General features: G+C 49.3%; 1 long non-coding RNA gene across 3 annotated transcripts in view; it reads left to right on the top strand.

Moving 5' to 3' along the window:
- LOC130159186 (uncharacterized) overlaps positions 1-9,028 on the top strand; it is a 750,763-nt gene extending 741,735 nt beyond the window's left edge. For all 3 annotated transcript variants that reach the window (XR_008825651.1, XR_008825652.1, XR_008825650.1), the window contains one exon: positions 7,923-9,028. This is a non-coding gene — a long non-coding RNA (uncharacterized LOC130159186). The remainder of the gene's footprint in view (positions 1-7,922) is intronic.
- Positions 9,029-21,651: the final 12,623 nt, after the last annotated feature.

The following is a 21,651-nucleotide window of genomic DNA, read 5'->3' as shown; positions in this document are numbered from 1 at the left end:
CCAGGTCTGTGACCGAGCTGCCTTAGTCAGCTGAAAGCAACACAGCTGCAAGCAAGAGTGCCATGTGAGAGCTGCTGTGTTCTCCTATGGACCTGCCAGGACACAGCTACAGTTGCTGCTGAAAGCCTTGCCCCGTAACCCCTGGCTTCTTTTGTTTGCTCTGGTGCAGACCGACCATTCTTGCATGCACATGTGCATATGTGTGTGTGTATGAGAGATTAAATTTTACTGTTAATTGTATCACACAAATTGCCTCTGTTTCCTAGCTGATGCAGTTTGAGACTAGGATAAACCAGCTAATATAATCAGTTGTGTAGATTCTCTGAAATCCTGTACTTCGTTTGCTACATGTGGGCTTTGGAAGTTAGAATATTACATTATGGGTCATTTCCTTGACGCATAGTTCAAATCAAACACTCTAATAGTCTACCTTCATCTGTGTGAATCTGACTTAGCACAATTAGTTGTAAGAGCCACAAAATAATTGCCGATGAGCGACAGATTTCTTTTTTTCTTTTCTCTAACTCATCAGTTAAGAGATCCTTAATTGTGGAGACTATAGGAGCCCTTATGTTCCCTCCTGCTCCTCAGGACTTGGTCTGCAGTTGCCAGTAGGCAGGAGTCAAAGCAGACTGCAACCAATTCATCAGCTTCATGAATGCTTAGCAAATAAGTAAAAGCTGAGAAAATAATAAATCCTCACTTAGCAAACAACAAAGGAAAAGATTAATGACATTCATTGGATGGAATTGGAGTTTTCCCGACTCTTGCTGACCTAAAGATGGCATGCATCGGGTGGAGAGAATATGAAGCTTTTAGGAAATGGAAAGTAGTTGGAGGAGAACCACTCTCTTCCAGGGCAGTGAAGTATTTATATTTCAAAAAGGACTGAAGCTGGCTAAGCAGCTTTCCCACCCCAGGCCATACAGTCTGCTCTCGGCTGTGTCGTAGCATCTTCTTCAAAGGGTAGACCTTTACAGAAGCTTAAAGGTATCAGGGAAATGTCTCTGGTCCTTCAGCTGCCTGACTAGCCGCTTTTCCTTCTGTGTGCACCGAGAGGTGTAAGCGTCGTTTGCCTCCTGCTGATGCCCCCCTGGAGAGATCTCTCTCTGTCCTGAGCTGGGGACAGCCACGCTGCACTGCACAATGTGCTGGGGTAACCGGGCCTCCAGGGCCTCTGCTCTCCCTCCAGGCACACAGGAGGCTCCCATTCATTCATTCGTTCGTTCATTCATTCATTCATTCCACCTCATAATAATATGTTGGTGTGGGAGGCTGGGATCACACCCAGCTTGGCAGAATTATCAGGTTCTGAAGGAGAAAAGAAGTCCCCCAAGTGCTGCTGCGTCATACCCCCACAACCCAGTCATAATGATCCTGATGCGTATTATTTTGCAGTGGCATCCTAGCAACTGTGTCAAACAGAAGAAAAAACATGAGAACAAAGAGTGCATGTTAGAACTACCCTGAAGCATGTCTGAATTAATTATGCCTCTTAATTTTTTGGATAAAAATCTGGTGCTTATTTCATTATTAATAGCACAAAATCAAAACATTACTGTCTTATTTATGATGATGCTGATTCTGCCCAGACTGTGTTAGTTTTCCTGCTATCAGCAGAAGCTCTGAAAAACTTGACATCTTTCCATGCTTTTAGAGAATCAGGAATGAAGTAGCTTTTCCTAAACTGAAAGAGTAGTTTAGAATATTTTTTTTTAAAAAACGGAAATCAAAGCTTGTATTATTGGGGGAAAGTATTTTAAACTTTTACCAAACACATGAAATAAATCATAATAACTATGTGGACTGTACAGATCAAAGCAGTGCAAACTATTAACCAATTAATCTTGAAAACACTTCTGCGAGGCAAATAAGTTGGCTAATACACTAGCCAAGTTATGGGAAACTTAGATTTATCAAGATGAGTACTTAGCCTGAAACAAAAAAAAAAAAAAAAAAAAAAAAGGAGGTATGTGCCATCATTTAAACTTTCTGAGATGATAAATACACATTTAAGGATTTGCCAAGCAAGCATCAGCTGCAGAATTAATTTTAGTAGGGAAAGGCAGTGTATTCTCCAAGCATTTCAACAGGAGACTATGCACATTGTTAACTTCAAAACAACTCATTTTTTTCATAGTTCAGTTCCCTTTAGCAAATAAAAATGCAGTTTGGCAAACTGTGTAGCAGAGAACATGTACATTATCTGCATGTAACATACAACCAACAAATTTTCAGAAATGGGATGTCTGACCTCCAGTTATGTCCAGTCTTTTCTATCAGCACAACTGTCCTGCAATCAAAGCTGTGCTGCTTTAAAATGCAAATATTGTAGTGATGGATTATTCACCTCCCTAATTTATTGACATGAGCCAATGAAAACTGCAAGGAGTTGCTCCTTTCCAAAGCTGGTTTAGTGTTTCATAGCCTCCTCCTGTTTAATCAGAATGTTTGCATTTATTATTATTTTCACCCATCTCTCAGTCCTCATTAATATCAGTCCTTGCCTCCACACTAACACAAGCTGCAGGAACGGTAGCAGTGATGCTGCAGAGTAATTGTGTTTATAACTGTAAATACAATTGATTGCCATTTCGCCATATAAGCATGAACTTACACACATAGGATCTATTACATTGTGAAGAAATGTTTTAAGTGAATTCCCGTGTCAGCTAAATTGATTGTTAAAGGTATGAAATTCAGCATTGATAAATGGAAATGCTTTTTTACACAACTCGTGATTTAACCATGGGCCTGTCTGCCACAGCAAATTGTTCAGGCTGAGGTTTAGAGGGATTCAGATTTAGATCCTTATGTGGAAATCAGAAATACCTAATGTTATAATTAATACAACAAATAGTGCAAAGGATATTGAACCTCGTGTTCTAGGATGTAAATCAGTCTCTAACTACAGAGAGTAGAATATGAAAGCAGGCTGTTTACATCTGCCCAGTAATGTACTTTTGTGTTTCTCCTGATGTATTACATACTGGTCAGCATCAGACAACAGCTATTTTGGTTCTGACACAGAACTGATCATTTCCAAAGGTGCTTTCTTACACTTTTCTTAGCAGGAAGATGTTGCTCACGCTGTGATAGCACCCAGATTCTTCAGTCTGGGCTCAGAACAGCAAAGCAGTCAGGTCTGCAAACATATGGCATCATACCGTCCTTCCCCCAAAGACCCCACATAACTCTCCTCACTGACAGGCTGTACTCAAGTTCAGTCTGGTTACTTCTTTCGTAAATTTAAGATTAGAAACTGGTTTGCAAAGCATGTTTCCATCCCCCTGTGTTACACAGGCACAGAGTTTGCAGGGCAGCATTTTTGAGGGGCATGGTAGGCTGCATGAAAAGCTTTTGTCCCAAACCAGTGTCATGCCTATTGAGCATAGATACTTAATAAATATATCCTATGATAGCTTTTATAGAAAGAGTGTGTGCTTAGTGCATAACTTTGGGCCAGGAGAGCACCACTGAAGAAAAAATCATTATTATTGCCAGTTGCTACTCTATGGTTCATGTCACCGAGTGGTCTGAGGGCACACAAACTGTATTTATTCCTTTTGTTTAAACCACCTGAGAAAATGCTCCCCAGGACTACACCCAACATGCTAATTCGGCAGACTAGAGCTCATCTGCAGGAAGCCTGCTGAGACAAACACGCTGTGCACAGCAAGTGCCCATAGATCTGCTGCTGCTGGGCTGCACTATTTGCTGATAGAGACCTGGCCTTCACAGGCTTGCTGTTGTACCAGGTGGGCATTGCCATCCCGAGGTGGGCATTGCCATCCCAGCGTCAGTTGCCTGAGGCAGCTTTTCTCTTCCTCCCACATCTTTTAGCATCTTTCTTTTTCAGTGGTTTGCCTCCCCCCTGCAAAGCCATGAAGACATTTTATGAATCTCTGGTACAATAACTAGCCTGATAAATAGGCTTGAGGTGGATTTGATAACTTCTGTGAACTATGAAGTCATAGCTGACAAGCGATGTCAGGTGCTAGAGCCAGGAAGGAACTGGAATTCCTCTTCCTCAGAAAAAAAAAAAAAAAAAAAAAAAAGATGCCCTATTTTGAAATAATAATAAATGTAATCAGCTTGATGGTCTTCTATTTACCATTATCCCACTACTCTGTATCATTAACTGGTGGCCTTGGTGGCCCCCAGTATGCTGGGGGAGGGGTGTTATCTCTTGCTCTGTGTTGTGTAAGCCACGGAGCAAATAATTACAGCTGCTTTTCTGCTGCTGCTAAGGAATAGCTGTAAGAGTGCCATGGGAGGAGGACCCGGGCCAGGTCTAAGTCAACCCAAGTGCTTCCAGCAGTCTTTACCCGTATCCCCGCCAGAAGCCAAAGATCTCTAAAGGGTGGCTGAGCACCCCTGTCCTACCGCAGCCTCTATCAAGGGGGAGGGGGCTGTTTTTACCCAGCAGGTGGTCGGTAGCAGTGCAGTTTAAAGCTTTGCAGCCCCAGCACTGTCAAAGCCGTCATCATTCCCACATGGTAGTGTCTTCACCAGCACAGAGGCTGAAGGTCCCAGGAGACAGGTGTCCTGGCCTGCTGGTGAAGTTGGAAGAAGCTATGCAAAGCACAGATAGGACATTCCAAAACTGGAACGGGATGATGCAGTGATTTGCAAAGCATTAGCAGCACAGCACTATCCTGCAGTAGAGGGATAGAAGCTGAACACTCAGAAAACCCGGATATATCCTATAATAACAAATACAGAGCTAAAGTAAAAAGAGCAGGAGCAATATGGTTAGTATCTGATAATATATCTACCCTCTAGCCACTGCTGAAAGACATTCTAGCCCACACTAGATTTAAGATGGATGAGAAGTTTGCTGTCAAACAGGCAAGGCTTAAAAGAGTAGAGGAACTGAAGGTTTGATCTTTAACACCAGATGGAAAAGAGAAAGATGAAAGAAAAGTTAATCAGAGACTTTTCTTAAGCTCTACTGATTACTGGAAAGCTTTTGACATGGTCTGTAGTATGCAGAAGTGAGTGGTGAGCCTTGATATTAACCAGCTCACCTAACAGGTTTTTTTTTCCCCCCAGAGTTTAACAACTCAGTCAATAGCCTGCTGGTGAGTTACTACATTTTCCATTGCAAAACTGACAAGGCATTTTTTCTTCATGACCCTCCCAAATGGCACTAGTGAATGTTTCCTTTAAAAGTCAGTCTCATCCCCAGTGACACCACAAATGGAGGAAAGTCAAGAAAAGAAGTGATGCTCTTCTCCCAAGATGCAGGCGCTGCCCTGTGAGCAGGTGCTTTGGGTCACCTATTTGAAGAATGAGACTCAAGTGGCTTTGGAGCAGACGATCTCTGTGAAGATTTAGTGGTGTTGGCTCATTCTGAGGGACTCCTACTTCCACTCCTGTTCCTTTGAGCTGCACAGGACACTGTCCTGGTTTGCTGGACTGGAGAGGAGATTACAGCTGTAGGGCTTTTCTGGATCCTGAAGTACTGAGCAGCCCTCAGGTATGAGCCAGTCCTTTTCTAGATGTTCACCCCTCACCTTGAGAAGCCATGCGTATGTTAAGCAAGGACCAGAAGCAGCCAGCACAGAGACTTGGTTCCCTGTGCGATGGGGTCTCTGAGGTACCTTTTGAACTAGAATTACCCAGAAGATGGTTGCCATTGAGTGATTGCACCCACCAGATCGGTAGCATTCATTGCAGTCTCTTTGAGATTTAAACTGATAACCCAACAGATCATCTCTCTAGCCAGCCATATGACTTACAGCATCATATAGCTGCTATTCATCTTCACAGCTTCCTGCAAAGCAGAAGATGAGAATGATATTATCAGTAGATTGCATATGGGCAACGGATGCACAGAAGACTATGGGATTTGTTTCAAGGTCACGCTGTCTGTGGCTCAGAGTTGAACCCCTTAAACACAAGACCTTTCTACCTCATTCTTCTATCTAATGTCTATGAATATATTTTTCCCTTATGGTTTAAGCTGTTCTGTTGGTTCCCAACTTTGAAGCAGTTTCCTGCTCTTCCATGGCATGAATTTTTAACTCATCTATTGAAAGCATATGGGCTTTTCCTAGCAAGCAAGTGAATCTACAAGCTTGGAAAGGCATGTGAACCAGAGGTTGAATCTCAGCCAAACAATTTGTTCTGGCTTTAATCAAGATGTCTTCTTTTAACTTCAAATATCATTTTTTAAAATCCCATATCAAAACTTCTAGTGTCACACTATGAAATCAATAAATGCTACCAGTCATTCAACTCAGAAATACTTCAAAGCAGCCTGAGTGATAGCCATTATTTTATTTTTAAAAATATTCATCAAAGAGATGCAGTTAATATGAAGGCAAAACATAATTAACAGCAACAAAGAAATGTGTCAGTTACATTTTGAACTTGCAAAATCCCATGAATCCTGCTACTAGTTTTGCATTCAGTTTCTCTTTTCCCATTCCTATATTTACACCTTGCAATATTTTCCTTTTTTGGTTTTTTTTTTTTTTTTGTTCTTATCATAATTAGTAACATAGTTAGCAAATGCTAGTTTTAATGTAGTCATTTGATTCATCAAATAGTTGATGTTATTTCACACCTTAAGGAAACAGTTGCATTTTTGGCCCAGATTCTCCTATGTACCGTCTTGCAGGAGGAACCTGTCCTGACTCAACAATGCACGTTAATTGTGTGTTGAAGTCTCATCAACTTCAGTGGCCCTCCATTTAAAGCTAAGTATGTGATTATGGGCATTCCTGAGTAAGGGTCATGGAGTTTTATCTTATTCCGTAAGTATTTCAATGGAAAACCAATGGAAGTGTTCATGAGTAAAGTTCTAATGTAAGTAAGAGTTTTGAGATCTTGTCCATTTATAATAGCAACCACTATCCAATTTTGTGTACTACAATGATACTTAAATTTATGTAGTAGAGATACTTGGACTGTAAAGATTTTCACAAGCGATTATTTTTAAATGCTCATTAACCCAATTTCTAGAATCAGTAAAAAGAACTTATGCTGTATCTATTTTACAGTATATAAATGTGTTTTTTGTTAGACTCAGATCACTGAAGTTCATTTTATAATTATGCATGCAGGTAACTAGCAAGGAGAGGCCCACCTGTATGTAGCTTTGGGTGAAGTCATCTCACCTAGCTTTAGAAGTCTACAACACAGTCACCTGATGTAGTCCCCCTGGGCTTTCCTCACAGCCAGTAGAGCAAGATCAGCACTTTCAGTGTGTCAATCCTCTGATTAGTTTTAGACATTGATTTTAGGAGGAAGTAAATCATGTTGTAAAGTGCCTTTTCTTGCTATTGACTATAAAAGTGTTTGATACACTCGCTCACACCTTTTTATTTTATTTGAGGTGCCCTACAGTACCTCCCTGGCTACCAGGTGCTGCCCCAGTGCATGTCTCTCAAAGATCCTGTGTCCCATGGGCATAGCTTGGACAGCCCGTGGTGGGTCTAAGATGCCACAGAGGCCTCTTTTAAGGAGTCTGAACGCCTACCAGATGCCAACTTAGAGGTGCTACCTCCAGGTCAGGTAAAGCCCATGTAGTGGCCCCATATGAAAATGGAACATATTCAGAACCTGGAAGGTTTTGGCTGAACAAAACCTGGGAACGTGTTCTCTAGGAAGAAGATTCAAAGAAAACTATGGCAGCAGCTCTTATCTTTTAAATTGAAAAGCTTGACATCAGACCTCACCAGCTGGAGAGTTTAAGGAAAGACTATCCAATGGCTTGATTCCCAGTTCAAGGTCAGGACTTCCACAGCACAGTGCATTTAAAAATAAATAAATAAATAAATAAATAAATTTGGAGAAAACTATCTTACTAAGCTGGGTGAGGCCCTGCTATTCACTTTTACCCATACAGAAGCAACAAGAAAAGGCAGAATGAGACTAATTAGTCTGTTTTCTCCTTCTGTCTCCCCATGCAGGATGATACCGCAACATGAACATATCTTGCTGTTCCATTATTCTCGCTGCTCTCCCGAGTTTTCCCAGCTTCTCCACTGGCAGGAATTCAGTGGCAGAGAGCGAGGCCTCCCTCGGTGAACTATCAGAGACCAGGCTCTTTCTTTTCCTGGTGCCCGCGGACGTGCCAGCAGCCAGCCGGCAGGCTGGTAGGGTTTGTGCAGTTATCCACAGATGGATGGGTTACACAGTGGTGGTGTAAGCTGCTTTGTGGGTTGTGGTTCCCCCTGCAGCCCAGGGCCTGGCCAGCGCTGGGGGCCACCAGCCTTGTGCTGGCCCCGTGCCAGTGGCAGGAGTCATCCCCCCCAAAAAAAAAAATTCACCTTGGTCACTGCGTTTCATGCCCAGGGTGCCAGGTTCTGCCCCAGCTTCAGCACCACCCTGGGGCCTCCTTCAGTTTCAGTTTGTGCTGGTCTAAGGCGCATGTCTATCCCTCTCCACCTTCTCCTCCTCCTCTGATAGATGTATCTTGGTAGGCTGGAGACACGTAGGGGTGCTTGCTGACACAGTTCCTACATCTTGGGCTCCAGGTAGCAGCTTTCACCTTCTCGTACTGGTTCCTCAATGTCTCTCGTGAGATGCTGGAACTCTCAGTCTCTGCACATTCTTAGAATAAGAATGGTAACACGCGCTTCAAAGGCAGAGTAAATCCACTCATCTGATGTGAGAGAAGGTCAGCCAAAGAAGAATTAATGAAAACACATCTATCTGAATACACTGTGCTGGAGAAATGTTCACAATGGAGCATGAACAGCTTCCCAGCACCAAGGTACCCTGCCTGGGACTAAACCTTTCTGCTCGTGGTTAACAAGTGATTATTTCTGCCACTGCCAGTTTCCCCTCCACTTGGCCTGACGCGATATCCAGTGATAACCAGCCACTCTAGCCCAGCTCAGGGCATCCAGAAAAACATCCAGGACCCAAATGCTTGTGTGCTACTTGCATGAGAACCTGCTGGGAATGGATTACTGCCAAGGGAATGACACCATCAACAAGAAAATGGGAACTTTGCTGTAGAATTGTTTATTTACTATTTATCCATGGCTGTGGGATCTTTTTTTTTTCCTTTTTCCCCCCTTTCCCCCCTTTTCCCCCCCTTTTTCCCCCTTTTCCCCCCCCTTTCCCCCCTTTTTGCCCCTTTTCCCCCCTTTTCCCCCCTTTTCCCCCTTTTCCCTCCTTTTCCCCCCTTTTTCCCCCTTTCCCCCCCTTTCCCCCCTTTTTGCCCCTTTTCCCCCTTTTCCCCCCCTTTTCCCCCCTTTTTCCCCCCTTTCCCCCCCCTTTTCCCCCCCTTTTCCCTTTTTTCTTTTCTTTCCTTTTTATTTTTCCTTTTTGTTCCTTCCTTTTTTTTTCCACTCAGAGTGACTATAATATGCTGTGTAGTGTCTGTTCTGTAAGGTTTCCCAAGAATGAGACATCTGGGGAACCTTAAGTCCCTGTGATGATCATTAAGCCCCTGGATGAAAACTAGAAATACTGTTTGAAATCCAGATACAAGCTGATTATGGTGAGTCAGCCACCTCACCCCTGGTGCTCAGGCACAGGACTGGGGTAGGGTTAGGGATGGGGAAGTGAGGACTTTCAGAGCTGAGTTTCCAGAGTAGTCCTGTTCATCTCAGAAAGTCTGTAACTGGTATCCCAGCATCATCTTTGCCTAGAAAAAAGAAGTTCTCCCAAAGGATGCTTCAGGGGTGGCTGGTGAGCCCCAGGAGAGTCTGTCTTCTCAGGTCTGGCAAGCAGATTTACCTTCAGTTTCTCAACAAGTGTCTGCCCTTTGTTTGACTGAACTTTTTTCTAACCATGAATTCTAACTGCTTTGTAGTTTTAATTCGTTGTTCAATACTGCTGGTGTGGGGAATTTATGAATTCTTTGATGCTTTCTTCTCCTTACAAAAAGGATTTAAGAGTGGGACATTGTGGAATGGTATGTGCACTTGGCACAGCAACCAGTAAATACGATGTTTCTCGCTAGCTACGTGATCGGTGGTACGTTTCATCTTTTGTCTTCCATATTGTCGTTATTTCACCATCTCTGCCCTTCTGGTCCATGGTACTGCCTTGGTACAGCGTGGAGGTGGGCGCGCCGTACACAAGCATCACATGCATTCCAAGCGCTTCGCTCACCTGGGGCCAGGCTGCGGGGCACTACGAGCAGAAGCTGGGGGGACGAAAGCGCAGGCCGAGCACCACGGGGAGGCTGGGGATGCCTGCGTTGCGTAAGGTGAGAGAGAAGAGCCTGATCCGCGCAGGCAATCTCAACTCTGCACCAGTCGCTGGAGTGTTTTGCCGTGGTGAGGTCCTTGCCAGTGGGTAGAGCAGAGCGGACCCTCGGGGAGAGCACGGGAGCCGACGTGCAGGCGTTTGTTGATGTACTAGTGCAGCAAGAGGGGCTTACTTTGTGAAGGCTTGTCTGCGAGATGTCGTACGGAGGGTAAGACAGCAGCTCAGTGTGAGTGGGTGAAGTCTGGGCAGTTTGTAGCAGGGTTTGGACAGTTTGTAGGTACCCATCAGCTGCAGTGTGAGGATAAAGCTGGCTTTGCCTGTGCAGTTGGGTTGCTGTGAGAAGCTAGTCAGAAGTTTGCTTCCACAAAAGACCTCAAGACTCCAGGTCCAGCTGGCTGCTTTCAGCTGGGGGAGCCAGGACAGAGCACCCCGGGCAGGAGCGGTGCCTCCGCAGCCCCTGGTGTGTCCAGATGCCATGGGCCAGGCCACGGCAGGGCTGGGACGAGGCAGGAAACATGAGCGTGGCTTTGAGGGACGGGAGCCCTGGGCTGACCCTTGGGCTGGGCTCGGATGATGGTGGTGGGGCCGAGGGTGACGCCAGGGCAGGGGAGTGAAGCGGAGGCTGGGGGGATGGTGCTGGCTCTGGATGGGAAGCACTGAGGTACCGCATGGGGCGGGGGGGGGGGGGGCAGGGAGCGGTTCAAAAGGAGACACTGAGGTACCTCAGGGAGGGGACAGCGGGGTAGGAACCTTGAGGCGCATTGGATGAGCCAACGGTGTGTTTGGGGGCAGAAAGCGCTGAGGTAACGCGTCCCAACAAAGTGGGGGAGAGTGGCCTTGCAGCGTGTCTGCAGGCTTGGGTTACCTATGGGACAGGGACACTGAGGTTGCTAATCCTGTCCTAAATAACCCTCTCTCTTTCCCACAGCACCTGGTCAAGCAGGGAAGGAAATGGACAGGGAAGGAAATGGACAGGGAAGGATATGGACAGGAAAATCCTGCACCACAGCACAGGTACTGCTTATTACTCTGGGTCTCAGAGACCTGAGAAACGGTTCCTATCTCGTCCTTAAACAGCTTCTGCTTGCATAGTTCTCCCAGGGAAAGCGCACATTCCTCAATAAAATGCCATATTAAAACATAGGGTGTGCACTTTGCAACTCCCAAACCCATCTTTGCTTTAGTTCACACCTACAATATCGCACCGCACATGGGATTTTAACTTTGCACCAGTTGTTGCTGTGTTTGGCTTTGGGAGGACAGTGTATATTCATCGGCTTTACTGCAGGGCGGACTCTTTCAGATAACATGAGATTTTTGTTGCAGAGCCTGGCTGATGTTGGAGTATTATTGTGGAAGCCTTCATGCAGGCATTTGTTGATGTTGGAGTGTTACTGTGGGAACAGTGGCTTGCTTTGTGAAGGCTTGTCTCTGAGATGCAGTCAGAGAGCAGTTCGGTGTGAAAGGATGAAATGTGGAATGTTCGTACATACATTGTGGTTCCGTTTGAAAAGATGAAAGCTGAATAGTTTGCAGGCTTGAAGGCAGATTTGGGGCAATTGTCAGCTGGGCAGTTGAACGGTTGATTTTGCCTGGGTGGTGTAATTGGCCTGGTGTACAAAACTAATCAAAAGTGGGCTTTTGCAAGTGACCCTGGGACTCCAGCTGGCTACTTTAGACCTTTTCACTCGGTCTAGCTGGGCTGAGGAGGGGCGTGCCTGGTGGCACTGCTACTGGAGTGAGGTGCTACAAGCTTAAAGCCCAGAAAGTTCAAAAAGAAAAGGTAAGAACTATGGAAATTTCTGGTATTGACCTATGCCGTCTATAACACTAAATTCGGGCAAACACACGTATACTCAGTGGAGGGCATGCCAGGAAGCACTGCTGCTGTGTGAAGACATGCTGGAGAAGTGCGTTCCCTAAAGGGGGAAGGGGATCTGTATAGGTCTTCCCAACCTTTTCTGGGATACCAGAATCCCTTAGGTAACACCAGTTTTCAGCATGGTAGCTCTGCCCTATCCGTGTGGTTTGCTGGTGCCAGGGAGAATCACCGCTCCCCAGGGCAGCACAGAACAGCCCCCGGAGCAAGGCACATTTCAGTGCATTGGTCTCTATTAATTTTGATCTAATTTGCTCCGGCATACATTCAGACTGTCAGCTGTAGCATGGAGGAGGTGCCTCAGCCATAACTAAGTTACTGTTCAGCGGCTAACGTGTTTTCACGAGCACTTTGTTGGTTTTCTTTTCGTACCTGCTAATGTGATACAGCGAGGGCTATTCGGTGCTGTGCGTGCACAGCAAAATTAAGGCTGGCAGGCAGCCCGGGGAGCCCTGCCACGTGTCCCAGCTGCTCGCAGTGCTCACAGCGTCCTCCGCTTCCCCAACTTTGCTGCCGCACGTTTTTCTCCAGCCACTCTCAAACAACAGAGATCTTGTGGTTTAGAGCTTCCTGATGATTTGTCACAGAGGTATAAACGGATAAAGTTCATGAAGAAGGTTTCTTGTAGAGATGGACTTGTTTTGCCACGCTGTTTTCTTCTCACTGTTAATTTCAAAGATGAGTGTGCCAGACTCCTCCCCTCACAGGTGAAGTCAGCACATTGGCAGGGACATTACAGAGACTTACTTTCAGGAAAAGGAGGAAAAATTATTTTATTTTTTTCTAATTCTGAGCACCATTACCCCTCACCTCTGAACCAAGAAAGACTTTACGTGGTGTCATAATTTAGCAAATTACTTCCTCAGAGGAAGGTCAAACATTTTACCATTCGATCAATAGGAAGCGACTTACAAATCATGTGTATTGATCATTGTAATCATTCAGAGGAATGTAGGGCAGACACTAAAATCACATGCACTTAGTCTTAATTGCCCACATTAAAGCAATTATGCCCCAAAACTGTCATTGTCTAATGCTATGCACACTACCCAGCATGGTAACTTTTAGCCATACATATTTAATCATAAATCAGCCTCTTAGGTCTGTTGCACTAAAGACCTACAGTATTGCTGTAATTATGCAAATATAACGACGTCTTTTTTCATCAACGTGTAAGATCATGTTGCTTTTGGGAGCCAAGTGGAGGAAAATAAGCCCCTATATTAATGCAGCTGGTATTTAATACATATATTTCACAGCTGTGCTATGTGTTCATGACACAAGCACTTAAAGTGACCTGAAATTGCTAATGAACAGAGAGCCTTTGTAAAAGCAGTCACAGGTCAAGGACTTGCAGATAAAACTTGTTGAGCGGTACATTGATGGTAGGCTTGTGTCGGGAGAGTGCTATTTGTTCAAGGATGTTTATAAACATTATTTTCCAGAGAGGACAATTTCAGCTAAAAGTGTCTTAGACAAATACCAATTTGGGAGTATTAAAATAAATGTTTTCTGATCTTGTAAACATCAGGTGGGTACCTTTTTCCTTTTGTCAAGGGAGCCAGTGTGTAGTCTCAGGCAAGTTTTGGTTTGATTTGTTCCTACAGCCACCACTGTGGGAAGTGAAAGACTGGTCAAGAGTTTATTCCTTCTGCCATTCCAGAAACCGTTTCTAAACAGATCTGGAAAATGAACCATTCTTAGTATGTTATGTATCTTGTATTTTGCAAACAAGAATGTTCAAAATTACAGTTATTACCTAGCGTGGGACAGTCACACTTGCCCTTCACAGAGAATATGAGTCAGAGTCCCTTAAAATTGATGAGAGCTCTTCTCCTGCCTTCCAGGGCTGAGATCTAGACCATGAAATAGGTGCAGTGGCCCGTTGGTCTGATGGGGTCAATGTTAGGTTCTGGCCAGTCTCAGACAGTTCCCATGCAGCTCTCCAGACACAGGTATCTTCTAATGCAGCCCAGAGCAGAACGGGTCATGGAAAGAAAAGAATACACAAGACAGAAATGTAATGAAAAGAGGCAGGGGAAAAAAAATACAGAAGAGAATGCTTCGCCTGGAGCCTGCATTTAATTCTTGACTCCCCTCTGAAGGAGTGCAGAGTGGGCTTAGCAGGCAGAGGCACAAAGGGAAGGTGCAGGGAGGGAAGACAGGCTGCTGCGATTGCCAGGCACCTCCGCGCTACCATTGCCTGCTCCTCTGAGCTTTATTGGAGCCTGAAATATCACATCGTTTCAGCGAGTGTTGATCGCTACATTGGTAGTTCTGCAAAACGTTCTTGTTGCACCTTCTCAGTCTTCAGCACAGCGGGCTGCTGACACGCAGGCCTGAGGGTACTTCTGTGAAGCCCCAAAAGGTAACGGGAGAAGCTGCCTTTTTGGCAGTGGGCTCCAGCTGAGGCATGTGCACCTTCGCCGGGAGATGTGAGAGCTGCGGATCCCTCAGCACACTTTAGAGCTGCAGACACAGGGAACAGTGCGTGGAAGCTAAGACCTAAATTGATTCAATCCTGGGAAGATCTTGGGCTCCAAATCTCAGGCAAATTTATTTTAACAAGTTTTTGAGAATGTCAACAATGTTTCTGATCTTCTGGGGGTCTTAACCTGTTCAAAGCAGCAATGTGTAGAGCGTAAGATACCTTGTCGGTCACATGTGTGTGCAGGTGGGCACTGAATCGCGAGTTATTTAGTATGGGCTTTTAAAAGGGGGAAAGTATGTCATTTCTCTTAGAAGCCCTGGGCCTCAAAATAGCGATTCAAGCATTGAACACTGATCGGAGGAGAAAGCCCCAAGCTGTTTCAGTGGAGAAAAAAGAACATAAAATTTATGGGCTCAAAATGGTTGCATGAAATCCGATCAGAGCACCGACTGGGTTACAGGCTGGCCCCGGGCATGGATACGGCCAGCTGGGGGGCATGTTGCCCATCTCTCCCTGCACGGCTGGGTGGCAAGGGGCTGCGGCGTGCCCCATCGCTCCGGCAATCCCGGCACTCCCCGCACTCGCTCGTTCTTTCAAGTAGCAATGAAGTTGTTTGGCTGGATCCTTTATGAAAGTTAAAATTGGTTTGTCATTTTCTTTTAGCTTCTCACACCTTATCTAGTTTCTACATTCTTCCCACTTCAGTAGTCAAAGTGATTGAAAGCCGAAAACTGAGCAGATCTGTCCCTGCAGCAACTTTCCTCGCGTTTCTCATTTACCGTTTTATCAAACAGGCTCTTTGTCTCTGCAGTCCCCTGATGTTGCCTCTGTTACACGGCGATATTCTTCAGGTCATGGGGGTTAAAAGGGGGCTAAAAAGGAGATCATATTGGACTTGCTTTACACAGCCATGTAGCATTAGACCCAACGCCCAATAGAGGAAAGATATACTACTCCTATTTGATGAGCAGCAGGCCAATAAATTCATTAATCATCATTTTATGCCTCATCAAACACTTCCCAAGTTCCTCCATGGGAGTTATACAAATTAGCCACTGAAAAGGCAGTAATTTTAGTTTAGCTAGGTAAGTGCTTTTTGATTGCCTTCCTGAACAATGCTTCCCTTGACAAGCTAATAAATCAGCCCTTTCTGAATCAGAAGTGCAGCAAGTGCGAACAATAACTCCACATAGTTTCTCCACTGATTTCAGCTGGAAGGCCTAAGAGGATGATCTGGGATCAAAGTCTCTTACTTTATTGCAGCGCAAAAGCTTTCTTTATGAAGAAGAGCTACAGCGAAATAAGGGAAGGGGGATTTTTTTAATCAATTAATGAGAGAAAAAGTCTTGAAACAAAAAGGAGGCCTAAGTCTCCGATTGCAGGGCTGCCGGGAGGCCGGCGGGGTGGCTGGGGTAGGAGCGGGCCCTGCCACAGGTGAGGCTGGAGGTGTAAACCAGGGGGCTGCTCCTGCGGAGGGCTGCAGATTACCGGGGCGAGTCAGAATAGAGCCTGTATTTAATCTGCGACCAATTGATTCCTTGAGTGTTTCAGGTATTAGTACTGTAGGTTTAGATTTGTTGGGTGGCTTTACAGTGGGAAGCCTTGAGGCTGTGCTGTCTTATCTTTTTTTTTCAAATTGCTGCCTTTGACAGTATCATTTTTTTTAACTTGGCCGTAAATCATTTCACTAATCAGCTGTCACCAGCCAACATGCATACATTGGCATTCAGCCGGAGAATTTGTTTTGGAAGGCCTTTAGCAACAAAAACTATGTTTGTATCAATAACCGTCTGTTAATGTCTCGTGCAGACGGATGTAGAACACGGGGAGGAACAAGGAGAGACGGCGGCGACAGAGAACAGATCGGTGGGGCGAAGGGGGAAGAGCATCAACCGCCTGGTACGGGGCAGCATCCCCCTGCCCCGCCGCGGCCCGGGTTAGCGGCTACCTACGGCCGGGCCGAGCCGTGCCGAGCCGGGAGCCCGCCCGGAGCCCAGCGCCACCCGCCGCTCCGGAGTCCGAGGTTTCCCCCTCCCCGAGTCTAGACCCGAGGTATTTTAAGTACACTGTGTCTCTTCTCCTCTTCATTAACTTTCCTTCCACACATCGCTGCATGCCTCTGAAAATAACTTGGCAAACTGGGAGCCGTTTATCTCTTTTATCTTGGGACCTGATCCAATTAAATAAGTGCACATTTATATTTGCATCCATCAGGCATGAGCGTGGAGAGGTCTGTGGTTTGCTTTAAGCAAATAAAAGCCAATTTCGCTGGAAAAGAGGTGTCTGGACCAAGCCCCCCGTCCCGTCCAGTCCCGTTCCTTCCCGGCCGCGGGCGCAGGGCCCGCTGCCCCGGCCGCGGGCAGGATGCGGCCCCGGGCCGGGCTGGACGCGCAGCACCGCCGCGGCAGGAGGGGCGGTTATTGCACAAGTGCCTGCATCAACCCGAGCCGGGCTCCCGGCGCGCTGCTAGTTCGCACATGCTCTAATTATAACAGATGAGTAACGCCGTGCGGAGGACATTTATTTTCTGCTAGTTGGAGGTGAAGAGATTTCTGGCGGAGGAGGCTGGCGGAGCCTCGGCGGGGCAGGACCTCGGCGAGTTGCTGGGCGCCCCCGCTCCCGTTTGGCCCCGCCGGGCTGAGCCCCTAGAGATGTCCCTGGCAGCCAAGGGGCAGGGGGAGGCCGGAGGGGCTCGGGCAGCCGGCGCCCCTGCGCCTGCACATCAGCCGTCAGCAGAGCGCGGGGTGCGCCTCTTGAGCAACGGGGGGTGGAACGAACGCAGCCGCCCCCCCCAGCGAGGGGCCGCGTGGCGGGATGCAAGGGGACCTTGCGACACCCCTGCGGGAGGCAGCGCTGCCGGGTGACCCCGCGCCTCCGCGGCCCCGCAAGGAAACGCTTCTGCCTTCGGGGGGAGAAGTGGCAGCGCCCGTGTCGGGGGGACCCGCGTCCCCTCGGGTCAGCGTTAGGGACAGCGAGAGGACGTGAGGCGCGGGGGCTGCAGCCGCAGGCTGGCGGCGGGGCAGGGGCCGGAGCGCTATCGGGCACGAAGAGCGCAGCGCCCGAGCAGGAGCTCTCTCCCGAGGCCGCCCCGTCGGGCAGGGCCGGCACCTCGGCCAGGCCGGCCCCGGGCGAGCCCTTTCCCCGGCAGAGAAAGGTCCCTAGGCCGAGCGGCCGGTTCCGCGCCCGCGGAGGCGCGGTGGAGGAATGTGGGGACAATGCGCCATCTGTCACCGCCGGGCCGCGCCGCGGCCGGGAGCGCCGCCGAGGGCGCTGATTTATGCTGAATGCGCCTTAGAAGATCTCGATGTAGACTTTGTCTTTCTCTGTCAGAGCCAAGTAAAAAGAAACAGCTGGCCTGAATTTTTAGCACCCATAATTAATTAAGAGCTTCATTCCTGGGATTTGATGATTCAATAAAGCAAGACCCTTATTCCCCTATGTGATTCCAGTGAATATCTACTTCACTCCAATCCTTTCGGGTCCCAAGATAGGGCAGATTAACACTCTTTTTCTGTGGGAGAGCGGGGAAAAAATGCCTCAAGATTGCATCTGAGGGGCACACAAAAGGTAAATTCAAAACTGCCACTTGTTCTTTGCAAAGGCTCCTTATTCTCTGCTATTGATGTATTTGTGCCAGGTTTTAAAGAAACCAGAGGGGGGGATGAGGAATTAACATATTGCTCATTTGGAAAAACAGCCGGTTCTGGTTTTGGTAACACTTGTTCCCTTGCCAGCCACAGATGTCCTTACTAATAATCTAGGCAGGTCACAGAAAGAGGGGAGCGGGGGGGCGGGCTCCCCGGCAGTCCCGTGCCGCTCCGAGCCCCGGACACGGCGGCTGCGTCGGGCGGAGGCGGCGGAGCTGGGCGCACCGCACCGCCGGCTGCGGAATACCCGCGGCTGAGCACCGGCGCTGTGCGCCGGCCGGGCCGGGCCGTGGGGTCGAGTTTTCCTTTTTCTTTTTAGTTGTTGTTGTTGTTGTTGTTTTAATTCATCTACGCTTTGGGTGGAAGTTCCTGTACTTTTCCCTACTGCAAACCCCTGTGATATTTTTCAGTCGCCTCCTTTAAACTTGCTGACCGTGTGATTCCCCGTGTTCTCTTGGCGGAGGCTCTTTCAAGTAGTTTCTAGGCACGACAAGGAAGATGCTGTTCAGATCCTCTTACCGGGGTGCGGGGGGGGCGAAGCCCAATAAGCCAATTAGAGGCGACCGCGCCGTCCGGGCCGCCGCGGAGGGCTCCGCGCAGCGCGGGAGCCCTGTAGGTTAATCGGGACAATTGGAAAAGCAACACTCGCGGGGAGAGCAGCGGGAGGGATGTAAACACGGTCCGGGGTGTTGAGGGTCTAAATTAGGATTTGTTTTGTTTTTAAGCGTGAAAGAGGAAGCAGCAGGGCTGCGGGCTGCGCCAGGCTCCCCGCCTCTCCCGCCCTCCGTCTCCGCCATTGGGAAGCGGGTTGGAGGTACAGGGGGGTCCCGTCGCCCCCGCCGCAGCTCGGGGGCTGTGCCGGCTGCCAGCCGCACCCCCGGCTCTGCCTGCTTCCCTCCGGGATGGAGGGGAATTTACCGTGGATGGGAGCGCTGGGAGCAGCCACGGGCTCTCGTCCTCCTGGGCGCACCGGGCAGGCGATGGGTCCGCCGGGACGGGCACGTCGGGCCCCGGCGCCCTTGGCGGGGTTTCCCTGGGGAAGCCTCTTGCCTCCTCGGGGAAAGGGCACTTGGCCGCGCCCGGGGGTTCCTCCCGCCCCGTCTCCCCGGCCCGACGGGCTGCAGCTCTCCACCGGGAGCCTCCGTACGCCCCCTCCAGCGTCCCGGCTTGCCACCGGCTCGATCCGCAGACCGGGGCTGCGGCACACGCGTGGGCGCACCGGGCCAGCCCGCTGCCGGGCCGCCGTGGGGGGGTCTGGGGTGGGGGGTTGTGGGACTGTCACCTGCGGGAGGGGGCGGCCCGTGTGCTGCACCCCGCTGCCACCTGCGCCGCTCAACCCGCGCCGTCGGGGGGCCGGCAGCCCCGGACTCCTGGCCCCGGGGGGGGCTGGGGAAGGGGCGAGCTGTTTCCCGCGGGTGCGGAGCGGCTCCCCGCGGAGGCAGGGCCGTTCCCACCTGCGCCCGTGGGCAAGCACCTGCTCCCAGGCGAGCTGGTGGGACCCCAGCCCCCAGGGACCCCTCGCCTGCCCCCAAACCGCTTCGAAGCGGCAGCGAAGTTCCCCGGCCCCCGGAGCTCGGCGGGGCGGCCCGCGGCCCTAGCCGGTGCCCCGGCGGGGCTCCGCTCCCAGCGTGAAGCGTTGCTCCCGGGCGCTCCGGAGCCTGCTCCCGAGTAACCTACGGCAGCTTTAATTGGCAGCAGACGTTATTTTTATTTTAAGATTTCCTCAAAAAATATTTTTTTTAAACAACAAATTAACGTGCCAGAGGCAAAAAAGGTGGACGCTGCCCCCTCCCCCCTGCTCTGTTACAAAAAAGAAACTGGGAAAATCATGCTTGTGCTAAAGGCAGGCTGTACAGTATATCTCCTGGGTCAGGGGAAAAGGGTGAAGAATAAAATTGTTGTATGAAATCGATGGGGCTACAGTAATAGTTATGGTTTAAAATAGGCGACAGGCTGCAACCTAAAGGAAACGGTGAATTCCCTTAGGAATTTATACATCAAACGAAAACCGTATTGAGATTGCTGATAGACCTATTCAAAATAGCCGCGATTATAAGGAATAGGGCTTTTGAACGAGCGAAGCTCCTAAGCTGCTTTGCAAAATAGCTTTTTCAGAGATCGGAAGATCAGCTGGGGAAAGGTAGAGCGACAATTTAAAAAAATAAATTAAAAAAAAAAGAATTATAGCTAGATGAATAATTAAAACCTATTTATTTTGAGCGAGTCGTTCCACTGCGGGACCTGTTGTCTGCGGAGGGCGGCCCGGGGGGAGGGGGTGCCAAAGGGCGCTGGGGGGTCCCGCCCGAGCTACGGCAGAGGCGGTGTCCGCCGGGGGTAAAGGTGCGGCGGGAGCCCGGGCCGGGGGCGACCCGCGGGGCTTTGCCTTCAGCCCCGCCCGACGGAGCGGGCCAGCCCTGCCCCTGCCCCTCGCCGTGCGAACTTTCTCCCGTTTTGGACAAGGCAGGTGAGTCCCACACACCGCGCTGCTGCGCGAAAAATACGCCTTCCTGCAGGTCCCCCCGACTGGAAAGAAAAGATCCAACCGAGGAATTCGAGCGTTTTTAAAAACTTCATTTATAATTTATAAAGTGACAAAATAACAGACTATTATCCCAGGAATATTTGATTCTTTACCATTCAGCTTGAAACGATTTTGATTTTAAACCAGATTATCTACAAAGATCGTATAACCAAGTGAACATGGACTGCATCTTTAAAACATAAAATACAAACTACTATTTAAAATCCCGTAAAATGTAAATATGCATGAATAAACCTGTTACAGCTAATAAATGGCTCTGACAAAGTTGAGGAGATTACAAAATAATTATCTGGCTCGTAAAGGAAAAAAAAAACAACAACCAAACAAAACGGAGGGGTGTCTCGGCAGCAGCTCCGGCGGTCCCGGCGAAATTCCCATCACGTTACCAGCGGCAATGCGCCGGCGTACGACTGACACCCACAAAATCCGATCGGAACGGGGGAAAAATCCCGTCCCCGGTGCCGGGACAGCTGGGAGGGGACCCGGGCTGCGCGGATCACCGCACCCGCGCTTTGCTCCCAGGTTCCGCTGGGGAGCCCCTCGCTTGAGCAGGGCCCCGCTCTCCCCCGGCTGGGGCTGCGGAGCAGCGGGAACGCGCAGAGTGGGCACGGGGCGCGCCCCGTCCGCAGGGGACGGCTGGTGGCCGGGGGCGCCCCGTCCTCCCGCCCCGGCGGCCGCGGCCCCCCGCCCCCCCCTTCCCCCGCGGGCGCGGAGCGGAGCGCGGCGGCCCCGCGGGGCTCCCGCACCGCCGAGCGGGCGGCGGGAGCCAAACTCGGGCCGAGTGTGACACCTACCTGCCAGCGCCGGGAAGCACCGCGCCCGCGGCCGGCCCAGCGCGGGGCTGCGCGGCCGCGGATGGCCGCCCACACCGCGCCGTCCCGCGGGCCGGGGGCAGCGGTGCAAAACGCCCGGGGGCGGGGAGGGGGCGAAGGGGCCGGGGCGTCCCCGCCGCCGCGGGTGCCTGTACCGGCGC

Source organism: Falco biarmicus, chromosome 15 (genome assembly GCF_023638135.1).
Source record: "Falco biarmicus isolate bFalBia1 chromosome 15, bFalBia1.pri, whole genome shotgun sequence".
In the NCBI taxonomy this organism is placed as follows: Eukaryota; Metazoa; Chordata; class Aves; order Falconiformes; family Falconidae; genus Falco; species Falco biarmicus.
Note: the sequence above shows the minus strand (reverse complement) of the source record. Positions and strands in the feature narration are given on the sequence as shown.